The sequence below is a fragment of the Neofelis nebulosa genome, chromosome 15 (genome assembly GCF_028018385.1).
Source record: "Neofelis nebulosa isolate mNeoNeb1 chromosome 15, mNeoNeb1.pri, whole genome shotgun sequence".
NCBI lineage: Eukaryota > Metazoa > Chordata > Mammalia > Carnivora > Felidae > Neofelis > Neofelis nebulosa.
Window position 1 is genome coordinate 67,511,508 of NC_080796.1, and position 13,629 is coordinate 67,525,136.

General features: G+C 47.9%; 1 protein-coding gene and 1 non-coding gene across 5 annotated transcripts in view; both read right to left on the reverse strand.

Annotated features, from left to right (window-relative positions):
• The window catches only part of PBX1 (PBX homeobox 1), a 299,046-nt gene that overhangs the window by 159,342 nt on the left and 126,075 nt on the right, over positions 1-13,629 (reverse strand). The gene's annotated exons all lie outside the window — the stretch shown is intronic.
• Positions 623-727, reverse strand: LOC131496649 (U6 spliceosomal RNA). Its single transcript, XR_009254590.1, has one exon. It is a non-coding gene; the product is annotated as a U6 spliceosomal RNA (small nuclear RNA).

The following is a 13,629-nucleotide window of genomic DNA, read 5'->3' on the forward strand; positions in this document are numbered from 1 at the left end:
AAGTTCTGGGGTAGGAGGGTGAATGCCCAACAAAATCTGTAAACCTAGCAACTCTGCCAAAAGGAGGTCGTGCACGTGAAATTGAGTAGATACACTGGCCTCTCGGTGACCCTGGAAAAACATGGAGCTTGTGAGCACATTCAAGTTCGTGAATGTGAATCCACGACGTCCTCTTACGTTCCCCTCGCGATCCCCATCTCCACGAATGTTCAGACAACATTATCACATGCCCTCCTGGCCCCGTTCGAACGGCAAACATTCTTACCTGTGTACAGACGACACGAACAAGTCTCGTGACGGCAGTTACCTCACAGGACCAGGAACAAGGAACACCACGCTCCCTCCCACCGCCCTTCCCCCGGAACCGCTACAAACGAGACTTTTTAACAAAGGTGTAGGCGCGCGCATCTCAACGACCCGCCTACAGGAAAACCATGGTTCCACAATGCCGGTTCTTTATTCTCTCCAAAATGGGTGTCCTGATGGAGGTGAAAAGCTCTTGGGTTTGGGTCATATGTCACAGGGGCATTAATAAAAAGGACAATAGGTGCGCTTTTTAAAATCAGGGGCCTAGGACACAGACGTAGGAAAGGGCACAAGTGACAAGTGGGTAGCTCGGTGGAACAATATGAAATGCCTTACAAATGTGCACATCATCCTTGGGCAGGACCATGCTAATCTTCCCTGTATTGTTCTCATTTTTCATATGCGCAGCTGAAATGAGAGCGTAGGTTGCATTTAAAATGCTCTTACGTGGCGGCAGATGGCCAGCTTCAGGACCAGTAAGTAAACCACCCCCAGAGTGGAGCAGCAAAGGGAACTCCCAAAGGGTAAGGTATGTACCACAGGCATCTAATTCATGGAAGTTACTTAGGAATTGCAGATTCCTTGACCTGCTGCAAATGCAGGGCCTGTGAATCTGCATTGTATCAAAAGCCGAGGTTATTCTGCAGGATCGCTGATCTTGCCTGCTGAGGTCCACCGGCCATTCCCCCCTGAATCACGTTCCCTTTTACAAATACGAAGGGCCTCAGTACACACCCTACTGACATAGCAGGTGGTGAAATTCAAAGCACTGTGCACCATGCTGTTTGAGACAGAAATGAAAGGGATCTAGAAAAATAGTGTCCAGGGTTGCCTGGGGCGCTCAGTCGGTTAAGCGTCCGACTTCAGCTCAGGCCGTGATCTCACGGTTCGTGAGTTCAAGCCCCGCGCCGGGCTCTGTGCCGAGAGCTCGGAGCCCGGAGCCTGCTTCGGATTCCGAGTCTCCCTCTCTGTCTGCTCCTCCCCGGCTCATGCTCTGTGTCTCAAAAAATAAATAAACATTAAAAAAGAAAAAGAAAAATAGTGTCCTGGAAGCCTTGACTTGTTCTGCCTTTCCCCTGAACTCTGGTCTCCATCCATACCCTTCCCGTTCTGTGCATCCAACTGGGGTCTGGATGCCGAGAGGCAGAGTTCTCCTGAAAAGGGCAGGAATTGGAGCTCTCCCCTACCTTTATTATTGTTGTTGTTGTTGTAAATTTCAACAACCCCCCCCCCAGGGATTTGTACCTCACTAGGTCCTAAAATACACCCTGCCTCCTGAACCCAAATGTAGCTGGCTTTTATAGGAACACAGTTGAAGAAATATCCTGGGACTCTAGAGGCACTCAGGAAGACACCATGAGAGGCTCCACTTTCCAGAACAGGCCACGGGCCGGAGGATCCCACTAGCCCAAGGCAGATTCACGTTGAGAGGGTCCGGTGCTGGTGTTCTTCAGCTTATAGATTCCATCCAAATTTGATTATATGCTAGGGAACTCTCTCAAGATACAAACGGAGCAAACGAGGCAGACCAGTGGGCATCAGGCATTATTGCTGGTACCACTGCTTCTCAACAATCCTGATTCCCGCTGATGCTACTACGGCGGGGACCACAAAGTTCTGGAGCCTGCCGGGTGTCAGGCACCCGTCTAAACTCTTCAGATGCACCAGCACATTTCACCCTCAGGCTACTCTTACCCCAACGCACCAACGATATTATTCACCGAGGGACAAGATGCTGTCACAGGTTGGGACTATTCTCCACGTACATCTAGCATTCATTCCTGTTCTATTGAAGGCTGCACGTAAGGGTGTCTCGGCATATGCAGTAGCCAGGGGCAGGAAGAGAACTTTTCTGTTAAAAGCTGGCAAGAAGCTGAGGAAATAACAAGAGAGGCTATACGCTAGGGGCCTTGGGACGTCAGATAAGGCTTCTTTCTAGAAGGAACCTGGAGTCTGGTGAGGGAGCCTGGAAATGGGCCGAAGACAGCTATATATGATAGCATTCCAGGGAAAGAGCTGAGAAGTGATTGGGGCAGAGGGCGGTGTAATGCCAATTATAAGAAAAAAAATACATATACAGTACACATCCCTTTTCTCAAGAAAATTGTGATATCCTTCATCAGACAAGATACCCTCACACAGAACAATCAGAAAATATCAGAAACTGTAAATAGCCAGCCGGTGCATACAGTCGCACAAATCTGAGGAATCAAGAGAAAGGAGACTTCAACACAAGCTGTGGTTTCTGAAGGGCGGACAGAGACACACGCAGAGGACAAACAGGAGACAGCATCCCAGGAGGAGCTGTGGGAGGCAAGACAACCAACCTGCCTGGCAGATCTGGACCCAGGAGCGAGGACAAGATCCTGACGAAAAGGAGGCAGGCGGGTAAGCCCGGCCCCTCGCCTGGCCGACCTCAGACGTGGAGCAGAGTCAAGGCCATGGCACAGCCTGCCAGCAAACCTAGGCCCTCCTGCTCCTGTGTAAATACTAACGACCTCGGAAATCAACATGACAATAAAAACATAAAATCCCCAGGATGGGGACCCTCTTATCACAGCACAGATAGGGATGGTGGCATGCACTCATACACAGCAGATGGATCTCAGAGGATGTGGTCGGGCTGAGGAACACCCTAGATGGAAAGGCTCCGGGGAAAAATCCAACAGCTGCTGGAGGTGGGGTCGGTACTTCAACAGGAAGCCCTTTCCGAACGAAATCAAGGCCAATGATGGACATTCACTAGGAGTCCTTCTCACTCCAAAATACAGTGGTTCTGTGAAACCTCTGCACAGGAGAGGGGTGAATACCCCAACTCTTAGATGACTCTGGTCTCCTGGGTCCCCCCCGACCCAGTGCCAACAATATAAACATCCAACCGGGGCGGTGTCCTTGACCGTGTGACCATCACTATAACATCAGATGAGAACAGCACTGCTTGAGGTGAAAACATGTGAAGCTGCCGGCTTGAAAACATTATTTCTTGGGTGAAGTTCTTCACCTCATCACTTAATACACATTTATTGTTTTGTTACTAACAACAGAAGTAATGGCAATACTTTGGTATCAGCATAGTGTTTTATAGCCTAACAATACTTTCATAAGTGTGATTGTGTTTACTTTTTTTGTAAGTTTTTTAAAATTCATTTAGAGAGAGAGAGAGAGTGCACAAGCAGGGGAAGGGTAGAGAAAGACGGAAAGAGAGAGAATCCCAAGCAGGCTCCTCACTGTCAGCTCGGAGCCCGATGTGGGGCTCGAACCCACGAACCGTGAGATCATGACCCAAGCTGAAACCAAGAGATGCTTAACTGACTGAGTGACCCAGGCACCCCTATGATTTCTCTATTTTTTTTTTAAAAAGTGTTTATTTATTTAGAGAGAGAAGGAGAGAAAGAGAATCCCAAGCAGGTCAGCCAGGTCCAACACAGGGCTTGATCCCACAAACGGCGAGATCATGACCCGAGCTGAAATCACAAGTCGGACGCTTAACCGACTGAGCCACCCAGGTGCCCCTGTTGACTCTTGCTAATAAATGTATCCATGTTATAGGTGAAGACCCTAACACCCAGAGAGGGTAAATGACTCACTCAGGGCCACAGAGCAGGTAACAGCCAGGGTTACACGGGGGCCACATCAACTGAGTCCTCATAATTTACTAAATGCTCGTCATATGTAAGAGATGGGGCTGACCTCGACTAGGATGCAAAAGTGGGTGGGAAAGATCACAGGAACCCAGTGCGAAGGACAAGCACCTTGAACCCCGAAACTGACCACCTTGCGGTTCATTTCACACCACCCCGCCTACCTGGCTGGGTCCCTGTCATCAGCCCAGCGGATGCAGGGTCCCTTGCCTCACCCGCTCACCCTACGGCAGGCACTGAAATTGGCAAGGAGGTAATAAAGACGACCCTCTCTGCTCCCCTCCACCCTCCTTACAGCAAAGCCACCGCATTCTGGTCAGCGGGCAAACAAACAGCTAGGCCCTGACTACACAAAGTACCAGGGAATCTTTGGGGGGGGGGGTTCCCCAGGGGCGCCCAGTAACACGAATTTCCATCTCTCCCAAGTAATCGAAGCGCTCCCCGTCGGCCTCCGCTGCAGAAACCAACAGAGCCCCCCAGCCCCCCTACCCCAGCAACCGGGGCACATGCTCCCCGCGGCCACAGGGATCCCGAGCCCCTCAGGAGCTGCCGAGGCTTTCTCATGTGCCGGCTGCTCATCCAGCGTCATTAAGGACACGCCGGTCTCCACCGCTTCCCCGCCTGAAGAAAAGCCACCCACGGGCTCCCCGCAGAGGGACACGCGAGAAGCCCCCGGAACCCACAAAGGGAAGCCAGCGTGCCGAGGGTTAAGCGCACCCTGTAATAAGCATCTCTGTTCCGGCGTGTTGCGAAAGCCCATTACCTCCCGCCACATTACCTCATTCATTTCTTATATGCGGATGGTTTATTTTCCCATGAGCACCCTGGCTCTCAGTATTAAGTCCCCTCCTTCGCCTCTATTTCTCTATCCATCACATTTAACACTCTGACAGTAACAGTCTATAATGTTTCTATTCTACAAAACCGCTCTGTCAACTCCGGGCTTCCAGAGCAGCAACTGAGGAAAATAAATAACATCAACGCCAGGGACGACAGCATCGCGGCTCCCTTTCTGCTGGGCTTTTTTATTTTATATTATTCTACAAAGGGAGAAAAAAAAAATAAAAATAAATAAATAAATAAATAAATAAATAAATGGGCGGGGGGGAGGGAGGTGGAAGCAAAGAAGAGAAGAATTTCCTTCGCATCCAATAGACGCTTAACAGACCTGAAGGGACAGTCACGGCATTTCCCTTTCAGACAAAGAAGTGATTTCCCCTCTCTCTTCTCGAATCCCCTAACCGCTTCCCCCCCTTTCCCTTGCCACGGTGGTTTACAAAAGGACTGATATTTACTGCACTCCCTCTACCTGCCCCCGGAGAGGCACAGCAACATAGAGCCAAGAGAGTACGCGGCACCCCGTGCACTGTGCAGGGTGATTCATAAATTCTTGTCATCTTTTCTGGAGCAAGAAGGGGGTGGAGGCAGGCCAGTGGCCCACAACATTTGTGGGGGGAGGGGGTGGAAGGGGGGAGACACCCAGGGAACAGCAACTCTGGAACCCAAGAGGAGGCAGAAAAGGCAAGGAAACACGAACTCCTGAGAAATAAGCCACTCGGGAAAGCTGCCTCGTCTCCACATTCCGGGGGTGTCCCAAAGCTGTGTTTATTTTCATCCTCCGGGATGTACATCGTTTAAAAACGTGTTATATTTCCATCTAGCTTCCTCAAAAGATCTCCAGATAGCTGGGCGGATGGATACTCTTGAACATAATTTGGCTTCCTCTTCATGACCCAAATCGTTCATCATTATGAATGCCAATTACCACCCAGACCCACTGCTGGATGGGAGTCTGCCTGTCTGTTGTACATAAACTCCATCTGCTGGGCTGCGTAAGTTCTCTCCTCTCCTTCGTAGTTTCACTGCCTCCCGGAGTAGCCTTTTCTTCAAAGGCAGGACAGTGTTACAGTCAAGAGCATGGCCACGGTACCAGATCATGGAAGCCAAGACCAACTCTGGGCCGTGGAACCCCATTTCTGATCCCCTCTCCAGGCTCTGGCCTCCCCTGTGAAATGGAGACAAGTACGGTGGTTTGAAGGCTACCCGAGTTAAGACTTGCAAGCGTTTAAGACAATGTCTACCGTTAGCAAAGGCCAGCTGATCTCAGTAAATATGAGTGATTACCATGCCTGCATCCTGGCAGGAGCTAGAAAGCCGGACGGCAACACGGTTCGAATCGTGTTTGAAATAAGAGTACAGAGGTCTTGGGTGGTGGCCGGTGGGCACTCTAATGAGTCAACTGGCACAGGCCGGAGTGCATGGTGCCTTTATGGTGGCCACGTGGAGGCCTTCTACGCTAACGCCCTGGCTCCAGACAGGTGAGGCTGCCAACACTGAGTTCGGAAAGGTGAGATGTCACTCTAGAGAGACTCATTCGGGACAAGCAAACAACAAGGAGACAGGAGACCACGCTGGAAAAACAACCGGAGGAAGGCCTTTCACCGAACACTGCCAAACACAATCCTGCCATTCCTTCTTTTCAGCAGGAGTAAGACGTACGATGTATAAAAGTGCTTTGAGTGGTATGAAATACTCCGTGCCTTACTGTCTTCATCAACGGGACCATCATTATTACTCAACTTCGCACCCTAGAGCTGTTAAAAAGCACAGCTAACCCTAAAGGCGTTCAGAAGTGGGAGTCTGGTTTTTCCTCGACTGCTACCCAAGGGGCCACGGGATTTCTTTTTTCCATCTCCGTCTGTGGGGGGAATGGAGCAAAGGGCAGGCTCAGGGCCCAACTCTCTTGACGATGGGTACCCTGGGGATTCACGCACATCGACTCCCCAGACCTGCTCCCCACCAAGAGAAGGTCAGACTCCAGCATGTCTAAGGCTCTTGCCACAAAGCTTCAGAATAATGCCTGCATTCCAACCGAAGGGGCAAATGGGAAAAAAAAAAAAAAAAAAAAAGTCAAGACCAAACGGGATACGGCATGTCTGATGCCCAGAGGCAAGGAAGGACTGGTTCCCGAGTCTTCATTTCTTGTCTGGTTCAATTCCAAATATCACCAACAATGTAACTTACAGAGGCAAAGATCGCTTCTGCTTTTATGACTTTTTATTTGGGGGTTGGGAGAGTAGACGTAAAGACTATAATCAGACTTAAGTGACATTATTTCATTATTTTAAATGATGACATTTCATTAGTGCTGCTTACAGTATTCCCTGACACTTTAATTTTTCTATTTTGGTGACAGAAAGGCAAAGGTGACCTCACAGCACCAAAGATATCCCCTAGGGAAAGAGGGAGCTGAGCCTTTCATACAATTTCTTTCCAACAAATTAACACTGAGTATGCCTATGTATAAAGAAAGCACTGGAGGGGAAAATACATAGGTAGGTGCAGTTCCTGCATTCAAAAGTTGATAATTTAGTGAAGAAAGAGGGACATATGAACAACTGACTAAAATTAGGAGTTGAATAATTAGAAAATACATGCTAATTAAAGCTACAGGCATTTTGTCCTAGGAACATGGCAGAAGGGGTGATTACTTTGAATGCCAGTCTTAAGAGAGCTTTCAGATTTTCACAGAAACAGAGATATTTGGGCGGCTGCAGAACTTTCCACTGTTAAGGGCTCAGCTGACATAGTCAGGCAACCTATATTCAAACCCCTACTCTGCCAATGCCAACCTGGGTAATTTGGGCAAGTAATTTAAGGCCTCTAAGCTCAGTCTGCTAGTCAATAGAGCGGGGACAATGATAGTATATACGTGCTAGGCTTTACAGAGAGGGCAAACTAAAAGAATGAACATAACACCGTGCATGATATCCAACCCCTAAATGAAGATTAGCTATTATTTTTTTTTTAATTTTTTCAACGTTTTTTATTTATTTTTGGGACAGAGAGAGACAGAGCATGAACGGGGGAGGGGCAGAGAGAGAGGGAGACACAGAATCGGAAGCAGGCTCCAGGCTCCGAGCCATCAGCCCAGAGCCTGATGCGGGGCTCGAACTCACGGACCGCGAGATTGTGACCTGAGCTGAAGTCGGACACTTAACCGACTGAGCCACCCAGGCGCCCCTCATTCTTGTGCATTCTTGATGGACATTATGTACTAACTTATTTCAGGTATATATCTAGAAATTAAATTGCTGGGTCACTGTATTTTTTTTTTTTAATTTTTTTTTCAACGTTTTTTTATTTATTTTTGGGACAGAGAGAGACAGACAGAGCATGAACGGGGGAGGGGCAGAGAGAGAGGGAGACACAGAATCGGAAACAGGCTCCAGGCTCCGAGCCATCAGCCCAGAGCCCGACGCGGGGCTCGAACTCAAGGACCGCGAGATCGTGACCTGGCTGAAGTCGGACGCTTAACCGACTGCGCCACCCAGGCGCCCCAAGATTAGCTATTATTAATAGAACACGTCTCCAACCCTTATGAAGTAGGCGACATTACCATCTCCACGTTCACTGCGGAGATAACAGACATGAGAGATTTCTGGTCAATGTCACACAGTAGATGGGACACAAACTCAGGTCAATCTAACTCCAAAGTCAAAGTTCTTTCTCACTATGTTTTATTCTTATTCAAGAAACTCTGTCTCCTCCCAGAAAGGAGGTGCAAGATCTAGAAGGCAAAGTCTCAGAAATCACCAGAAAATAGAGCATGATTCTAGCAGATCACACATCGTCTCTAGTGAGACGAAGTCACATGAAGGTCAGATACACAGCCACTAGGAAAATCAACAACACCCAGAAGTGATCACAGTATTCTATGAAACTGAAAGGTCTAACACAATCCGAAATGAACAAAACTCTACCAGGCATTCAAATTCCCTCCCCTTCCTAATTTCCTTGTTCTTATTAGTGCCAAGCCCATTCTCCCAGGTAACACCTTGAACACAGATACAGAGATAAAGAGATGGACAAACTCAGAGTCTAGTTCAAACTTGTGCAGGATGCACAATCCTGGCAAAGCCTCATTTCCCACAGCAACATGATAATGGGCATCTTATGACCATGCCCTCTGGCTATTTGGGGGCACTTGTAATTGTTAAACAGCTTTTCACTGTGCTAAGTAAACTCCCATCTCAAACTTTTTGTGGAATCCAAATGAATCAGTGAATTAAGTGATTCAACCATTCTTTCCATCTATCTATTTTTGAGAGACAGAGAGAGGCAGAGCACAAGCGGGGGAGGAGCAGAGACAGAAGGAGACACAGAATCTGAAGCAAGGCTCCAGGCTCTGAGCTGTCAGCACAGAGCCTGATGCAGGACTCAAACTCCCAAACCATGAGATCATGACCCGAGCTGAAGTCGAACGCTTAACCGACTGAGCCACCCAGGCGCCCCTCAACCATTCTTGACCCCTACCTTTCTTTCCCTCAACCTCCATATCTAGATGGTCACCACACACTCTTAATCTTTCTTTCCCAACAGGCTGAGACTATTCATTCCCAAAATACCACTCATTTACCCAGACCCCAGGTCCTCTTGTCTCCTGGGTGACTTCCCTGCCTTCAATCTGTCTTCAGTCTAGTATACATCCTGCACACTTTTATCAGAATAAAAGTCCTAAACTCTGGTTTTAGTAGATGTCATCTGTGCTTAAACAACCACAGGGTCTCCACTTCTTGCCTGAACCCCTCTGCTAGACATTCAATGCCACACTATACCTACCACTTTACCTATTACATCCTATTTCTCATACTTCCCAATATGTATCTTCCAACTTGGTTAAAGCAACCATTTCATAGGACAGTCCCACAAAGAGACCATGCACAGAGAAGCACGTGTAAGTTTTATGTAGCATGTCCAGAGCCATAGAACCACTCATGGATGAGCTAGGGCTCACTCCTCAGACTCCCTGTCTAGGGCTCTCTCAAAGTCCATCAAAATACGATATAGCACTAAAGTTGCCTATCTTTGGAGAATGTTGGGACCAGTGGATAAGATGGTACCCATGGGACTTCCTAGTTCATACACTGAATGATTATGGAGCACTTACTAAATGCTCAAGCCAGGGGCGCCTGGGTGGCTCAGTCGGTTGAGCGTCCGACTTCGGCTCAGGTCACGATCTCGCGGTCCGTGGGTTCGAGCCCCGCGTCGGGCTCTGGGCTGATGGCTCAGAGTCTGGAGCCTGCTTCCGATTCTGTGTTTCCCTCTCTCTCTGTCCCTCCCCCGTTCATGCTCTGTCTCTCCCTGTCTCAAAAATAAAAATAAAACGTTAAAAAAAAAAAATTTAAATGCTCAAGCCTGTCGTAAAAAAAAAATGGAAGAAGGATATAAACAGGCATTGACCTCAAAGTACTTATGGTACAATGGGAAAATAAACATATAAAAAATAAAGTTACAAAGACTAGGTAATATAAGTTAAAATGAAGGAATATATAAGGCAAAGTGAATACAAAGAAGAAGGAATATCTAGGACTGAATCAGAGTACTCGGAAAAGGTCTGCTAGGGTTTCAATAATTAGCTGTAGTTTACTTTACGGATGGCAGGTACAGGGATTCCTGGTGGGAGAGACAACCTTCAAAGGTATGGGGAAAAAAGTGGCAAGTTTTAGGTATTGTAGGTGACTCCACATATTTGTAACCTACAGTGATCTAGAAGAAAATGGTAGGAACTAACCCTGGTGAAGTAGATAAGGGCTAGATCTCAAGGCTAATGGACCTACGCCAAGGACTTCGGGGTTCATCCTGCAGATTTCCACGTTGTGTCTATGATACATACATACTCGCTGATGATCAGATTCCGGGCATACTACAGAGGGTGGGCCCAGAGAAATGCACAATTGCCAGCAGACTACTGAGCTACTTTTCTTCCACTCTCTCGGCTTTTCTTGTAAAAGCAAAAATCCCCTCTGGATTTCTTTCAGTTAGCACAAACGGGTACCAAGGTAGGTCTTTCATAAAAGTGCAGTGGCTCAATGCGGGTTTTTGAAAAGTGAACCTGCACCTCCCTGTTCCTCAGCAGGCACCCCGGGGAATAGCAGGGCCACCCAAAGGATCCAGTGAAAGCTGCCTGTGTGATGTCTCCTCCCTTCCTCGGCAGTGAGTATGAACAACAGCGTTGGTTCAGAGATGCCTCCTCCTATAACTCCAAGCCAGATCTGTCCTGGATGTTTACCTCTGCCATGTAACAGTGGTCCCTACCCAACATCCTCCCTCCTCCGCAGACACAGAGGTCCCTGGGAAGGCCCCACTCACACAGGCACCCCTCTTGGGATTAGCACAGTTGGGCCAAGGCTCACCAAAGCCATGTGCTCTGGTGGAAAGAACCCAACCTGGGTTTAGTCTTAGCTCTACAACTTACTAACTCTATGACCTTGTGTCCTTTACTTAACCTCTCTGTGCCTCAGTTCCCTGATGTGAAATGAGAACCAAATAAAAACACCCACCCCTTCCCTTCACATTCACAGTTGTTGTGAAGATGAGGAAAGTGAATGCTCCTGAAACTTTTTTTGATTTTAATATTTATTATTTTTAAATAGGTACTGTGTTTACAAGATAAAAAAAAATACCTCTACGATACGCGTGTGATTGATTCCCACATGCTGCCGGGTCTTGCTCCCGCCCTTGGCTCCGTTCCCCCATCCCCCTCTCCCACCGGGCTTCTACAGGTAACCATTTTAATTCTTTGCTTGTTTATCTCCGCGGGGTTTCTTGAAAGGATTGTTTCCAATATAAAGTGCTATATAAAGTAGTGATCATTGTTGTAATAGGAAAGTAGGTGGTGAGGAGAAGGACAGGGATGGATGGCTGTGTTGTCTATCAGGGTCCCCATTTCCTCCATGGAAACCTGCCTCATTATTACCATAGTTCACACTGATCCGTTTCAACCATCCATCGAGCCACCCACCCATCCATCTAGCCATCCACCCATCCATCCAACCAAGCAATACTTACTAGTGCCACCTGTACTCAAGGCTAAGTGACAGCATAATTCGAGGAATGCTAAGATTAATAAGTGCGTCTATAGCACGTTTGAGTTCATACTATCCTCTTTCAGGCTTACGCTCCCCGTCACATTCCTTTTCTGTCTGGATGTGAGCTGCCTACCACCGGTAACCACAGACTGAATGAAGTTTTTCTATCTCCCAAAGCACATGGTGTGGTACGCCCAAAGGCATACAGCAGACACTCAAACAGACTTGAGGTGGCCACAGACAAGAAGTCCTTGGTGCTGCATTGGTCAGTCAGGGGGCCTGGGGTCCAGCAACCTTTCCATCAGTGGTGGGAAAATCCAAGATGGCCTGCAGGCCCTGGGAGGGGGCGGGGGTGGTCTTAGACCGGAAGGAAGCTGCCTCAGCCTCTGGTTACAGGGAGATGAGATTTGAGGGCATGGGTCTCTACGTTCTCACTCGGTGAGAAGGGACAGAGCAGGAAGGACAAAAGGACGGGCGCTTATAACAGCTTCCAACATGGTGACATGACTAAGGAGGGAAAATGACTCAGCAGAAGGAAATGTTGTGCATCAGCTGTTCTCGGCCAAGGAATTGTGCGGCGGCAGAAACACGACATCCCAGCAGCTCCTGCCCCTGCCCCCAACACTCAAAATACTTCCCTTCTTTTTTGTGTTAAGATTTGGCAACTTTCGATTGCTTTATAGCACATCTTTGAGCTGTCCATCAAGGAGGCTTCCTCGTATTGCCACCAAATGACTTTGCGACCTTGAATTACAATGCAATGCAGTGCCTCTGTGTCTCCACTGCTCCATCTGTGGGATGGGGGTGACAGTCCCTACTCTGTCTTCATTGTCAGGTGCCAGAGAATCAAGTGTGCTAACATCCACTAATAGAAGCATCCTCTAATTAAAACGGGTATTGGTGTTGGAATAAGTACTGACTCTCTCCCAATGGGGGGGGAAAAGGCATTGTTTTTAAATGAAGAATTTTTAAGGTAAGAACCAACTGATCACACACCCGGCAGCCATTTCACATTATTTTTTTTTTTTTCCTGTTCTGATCTTCCAACCCTAGAGAGACCTTTGTGGACTCTTCTCATAGTAGGCCTGACAACCTCTTCCAAGGAATATAATTTTAAAGGTCAATTCCAAATCCAGGCTTTGAATCTCTTCTATTCCTCCCCCACCAACCTTTTTATATCTGTCTGATGTGCCCTCTTTCCCAGAGACTCACAGCCCCCTCCCGTCGAGCCCCCTCCCGCATCCTGTGTGGTGGAGATGATAACCAATCATGAAAACCCGCAGCCTGCAGACGTTGGAGCGAGCGGGTGCACGGAGGGGAGGCCGAGGAGGAGCCGGTCAGGATGCATGTAATCAGAAGGGTTATCTAATGCTAGTTTCATTCTAATTGAGTCAGTACCATATGTCACCCTGCAATAACATCACAAGCAGCATGCAACTGAATACATATTTAATTCACATAATGGGTACAGCAGTAGAAGTAATCAAGGCAGTTTGCCATAAGCCATAAAGAAATGTAGCTTGTTCCTATCAAGAAACATTTGGCACTTAGGGAGAGAACTGTATCACCAGCGAGAGGGGAACCGTATTACTGCGAGGGCTCATGGGGGGAGGGGGAGGCAGAGCTGTGGGGGGCGGGGACATGGGGAGAAAGAGATGAGAGGGAGAAGGAAACCAACAAATGAAAACACGAAAGAGATTAAAGCCAGGACATCGATTCCCTGCGAATGAAAATCAATGAAGGAATATTGTCAGTGGATCGTTGACCATCTCAATATAATTAACAGTAATGGATTTATTGGCAGTAGCTTA